Source organism: Myotis brandtii, unplaced genomic scaffold (genome assembly GCF_000412655.1).
Source record: "Myotis brandtii unplaced genomic scaffold, ASM41265v1 scaffold1093, whole genome shotgun sequence".
Taxonomy (NCBI): domain Eukaryota; kingdom Metazoa; phylum Chordata; class Mammalia; order Chiroptera; family Vespertilionidae; genus Myotis; species Myotis brandtii.
This window is the reverse complement of record NW_005353721.1, coordinates 512,018-516,802: the sequence shown is the minus strand read 5'-3', so window position 1 is coordinate 516,802 and position 4,785 is coordinate 512,018. Positions and strand designations below refer to the sequence as shown.

General features: G+C 52.4%; 1 pseudogene; it reads right to left on the bottom strand.

Moving 5' to 3' along the window:
• Positions 1–1,478: 1,478 nt before the first annotated feature.
• The window catches only part of LOC102256329, a 23,779-nt pseudogene continuing 20,472 nt past the window's right edge, over positions 1,479–4,785 (bottom strand).

Genomic DNA, 4,785 nt, shown 5'->3' with positions numbered 1-4,785 from the left:
CTTGAAATGTGGCATTTTGTGGGTTTGCAGGCTGAGGCTAATGCCCCCTACCTGTGCTGTAAGTAAAGATAAGGCTGCCCTGGCTGCCTCCTCCCTCACCTCCCGACATGGACTCCACTGAGTGGATTGGAAAACTCAGGACACATAGGCGTCCATTTCACACTGTCATTCTGGAATCAAACACGATCAGGCATGTGAAATTGTATGTGCAATAAAGAGAAAACATTGAGAGTTTAATTATTTTCAAGACAAAATTTCTCGTGGATTCCATGTACAGACCTATCTGTGCTAAACCCATCTGCCTGGTGGAGGAGAGGAACCAGGAAAATTGGATGAAATTCCTCATCATGGAAGTGTCCCAATGGCAGGGACAGAGCCTGTTTGTTCCTGCCACAAAGATAGAAGGACATTTGATCTATTGTTGGATGGCAAAGTGGTACTTGATAGCCATGAGGCTCACAAAGGTGCCATAACCCTGGTTGCCAGCAGGGGGAGGCAGGACCTGCGGCCAGGCCAGGCTGAAAGGGGCTGAGGTAGCTGAGTGGCTGAGTTCTTGGGGGGATGCTGGGCTGGAAGGCACTGAGCTGGTCCTGCCCAGGTGGGAAGTAGATTCTGGCTCTTCTGATAGGCATCAGGTGGGCTGGCAGTTCAGGTCTGGTGAGGAAGCAGTAGAGGAGAATTCACGCTAGATATTGGGAACTGCGTTAGATAGATGAGAGAGAGGCTGGCTCAAAATAAGTGGTCTGGGTGGGGGGTGGTGGTGGGGGAAGAAGCTGGTGTCCGGGCACTCAGATAGAAAACAGGGGCTGGGAAGGTCAGCCAGGGAGAAAGGAGGATGACTGAGCTCATTGCTGTCCCAGGGCCGGGCAGGGAAATGGGACCTGAGTAGGCTGAGGGTCATCATAGGAGCATCTGATCACAGTCCACACTGTGGGAGAATCCTGACCCCTCAGGAAAGAGTGGCCCTGGAAACAGTGCCCATGGCATGGCCCCCTGGCCTCTAGAGCCCCAGAGTTATTCCCCTTCCACTGACCTGCTCCTCCTTCAGCAAAATTGTTGGGGCAGGGGGGTTGGTGATAGAATTTAGCTTAGATAAGAAGTTTCTGAGGCCCAAAGAGGACCATTTCTGAGGAGAGAGTTTTTTTTTTAAATAATGGAGCTTAGAATCAGACCTTCCAGGGGGTTAAGCACCAAAGAGCTGTGCTTGCAAAATGGATGAGAAACTATATTGTATGGAGTTTAGGGAGGGTGGAGGCTGGGGTTAGAAAGAAGGAAGCAAGCCCAGAATTGCCAGCAGAGGGCACGTGGAGCAGTGTTGTTGCCTATTGAAAGGGTTCACTGAATAAGACTTCTGTGGCATTGGCTCTAGAGATGTGTTTATTAGGCCCTGTACTCCACACTGCCCGCCCCATGGGATTCTTGCCTCTGCCCCCAGACGGATGGTCAAGCCAAGAGGAAAGTCAGCCTCACGCCTGCTGTTAGAGGCTCTTCATTGTTCTCTGTATCCAGGGGAGGAAGTATGAGACGTTCATGAATGTTCCTGGAGGTTTCTTTTCTCCACAGGAGAAAATACCCTGGGCCTATCGTTACAAGAGAGGGGGCCCCGGAGTCTCCCTGTGAGCCGAAAGAGGAAAGACTGAGCTGGACTCCTCGGGGTCCTGCCCTCCTGGCCGCCCAGGGGCGGGTGGTCTGTGTTGGGGGCTGTGGGAGGTTCAGGGTCAGGCCTGGCCTTGTTGCCTCCCTTGGTCCCCAGCTCCAGCCTGGCTTTGACTGTCCCTTCCAGCTTGATTCATGCTAAGCCTTTCTCTCCAATACCCAGGGACACTCTGGGGATAATACTGCTGTGAGATGACTGATTTTTCCTCACCTCCAGCCCTGATCCACCAGGGTAAAACACCAAAGACTGGGTTTGTGGACCAGGCTGTCCAAACTCTCAGGACGAGGCATGAAGAGATGACCATTCCCATACCCCAGAGCTTCCCAAGTTCTAACTCCTGGGACCTGTGAAGGTAAATGCTGAAAGTTGACTCCAAAGCCAGTCTTCCTCTCCTCCTGCTGTCCTAACCAAATCTGGTGACCTTGCGGTGGTATCTGGGGAAGTGGAGTTTGCATTCCTAATTTTTCTGAAAGGCCACCTCCTGCAGAGTGGTTGGTAGAGTACCATCTCCATGGGCCCTTAGTCAGCCACAGTGCTCTCCTGTCCTGGCATCACCAGCCCTCGACCCTGAGCAATTGTAGGGGCTTCACAGCTTTAGATAATTTGATGTTTCTTCCCAGCTGATGGGGAAGAGGCAAGAGAGTCCAGGTCTGTCCATGGCCTCTGGGCCTGGACACTGAGATGAAGCTTCAGTGTCTTCCTTCACCCCTGAACCACTGGGACAGGGCAGACAGCCGGGAAAGGAAGAAATGAAGAAACACATCACAGTGAGAGGAGGAAGAATGAGAACCCAGAACTGCAAGAGCAGAGGAGGTTTCCTCACCTGCAGTAACATGATGTCATTGGAGCGTTTACCCTTATCATAGTCTGGGTGTGGGAAGGCTGTTTTCACTGAGATGTTCTGCTGGGTCTTCTCCTGCTTTTCGATGTTGTGGGCACCCAGGGTGACTGTGATTGAGCTGCACAGAGAACAGAGTGGGTGAGTTTGGCGGCGAGGGAGAGAGATCTATCCCAGGGATTATGAATGGCAGGTGATAGCTGGTGCAGGGCATAGGGGCCAGGGACTTGGTGGTTCTGCTTCTCAATGACACTGAGGTCAGGGAGCTGGGAGCTCTCTTTTGCTCTCAGGAAATGTCATGAAATTACTTGCATTTGCATTTTGACCCTAATGCATGTGTTCATAGTCCACCGCTGCTTTATTTGGCCAGTGTGGGTGTTCTCTTCTCAGTTGTGTTCCTTGCTGTCACCTCTGACCCTCGAAGCCCAAAGCTTACCTGTCCTATTTCTCAGCCTCTCGTTGCTCTGTCATGATCTCAGAGGGCTCCTCTGATGAAGCCTCATGGGCTTAGTACCAGGATCCTGGGGTGCTGCCCTGGGCTGCAGCTCCCAGGATGAAAGACAGGATCCCTGTAGGGGTCTCAGGAGGTGTAGCCTGGCTGTAGCCTCTCACCTTACACTGAGGTGAACAGCTGTCCGGACCAAGTTCACGCTCACAAGGGTACACCACTCCTGGTCTCCTCATCTTGAATGTGAATGTAGCCCATGTAGGAGCTGGAGTGGGGCTTGGCTTCATGTCCCCTCTGAAGGGTAAGGCTTGAAGGTGGGGACTGGCAGTGTCTGTGGTCAGGAGGGAAGGCTTAGGAAGGAGATGATTGAGGTGGGTGGTCTAGGTGCCCTAAAGACAATGGAGGGTGGGTCTCTTAGGTCCAGCTGTGGCCCAGTAACCTTCTCTGAACCTCAGACCTCAGAATCCCCCTCTAAGAACAGGGGCACAGTGCTTGCTCTCCAAGTCCTCTTCAGACACACGTATGGAGGAGACAAGGCCTATTTGCAGATAGTGGGGCCCCAAGGGATGGAACAGATCTCAGTGTGTCTCCTGATACTCTGAGCCTGTGTTGGTGCTGTTTTTAATAATCTACTCCATGTGCCTGATACAGCCCAGGTTCTCAGTAAACATTTGTTGGCTGCATGAATGATAGACTCCAATTAGCTTTTGCCTGATGTCTGATGGGATTCAAGGCCACAGGGAGGGGAACAGGGCACAGCCAGAGAGAGTGGAGCAGCCGAGGGCTTGGGAAGCAGGGCAGGTGGGGCTGAACATGGGCAGCTCAGGCTGGGGCGGAGCCAAGGCAGCCAGGGAGCTTCTGTGCAGTCATCCAGCCACAGCTCAGATCAGTCACACCTGGCTCCTCTCCTGGGCATGGCCTGCAGTCACTTTCAAGATGAGGGGGAGACCAGGTGTGGTGTGTTCTTGTGCCAGAGAACTTTGTTGTGACACCTGCTCACTGTAGTGGAAGGTGAGAGATCGCAGCCAACTTACACCTCCTGAGAAATTTAACTGGTTCTTAAGCAGGGTCCAGCTTCCATGACAGTAGCTGGTTTGTCTGAGGTACCCTTTTCTGGGTCGGAGTGAGCGGTCTTAATTAATTAGAAATATTTTTATTGATTTTCAGAGTGGAAGGGAGAGGAAGCGAGAGATATAAACATCAATGATGAGAGACAATCGTTGATTGGCTGCCTCCTGCACACCCCCCACTGGGGATCGATCCCACAACCCAGGCAGGTGCCCTTGACCAGAATGAAACCCAGGACCTACAGTCTGCAGGCCAATGCTCTATCCACAGGGCCAAACCAGTTAGGGCGAGTGAGGCGTTTTAATAATGTGTTTTGTAGCTTCACATCTTTTGTCAAATGCTTTACTCCACAAAACTCATTTTCTAGGTGATAAGAGAGAGGCTAATAGCTGCTGAACCTTTTAGTGCACAGCTTCCTCCTGGCCATCCTTGTTGAGTGTCTATCCAGCATCAGACATGTTAGTCTGGGGTGGGATGGGACCAGGCATTCAGAATTCCTGGGCGCAAATGGAGGAAAAGTCCCTGCCTGTGCAGGGCGGAAGGGTCAGAAGGACAGGGGGTTTGGTGGGGGTTGGGGAGTGTCTCAGGTTTCTGGAATGGGGATGGTCACTTACCAGTCCCAGCCTAGAGGAGGGAGGGAGGCAGAAGAAAGACCAAGAAGAGCAGGAGTGGCTGCATCTTCCCCAAAGGCCTGCCCAGGTCGGAGCTGCTGGTGTTTCTTGTGTCTAGACACAAACCCCTGAGGGGAGCAGTGAGTGTGGCTCAGTGACTTCC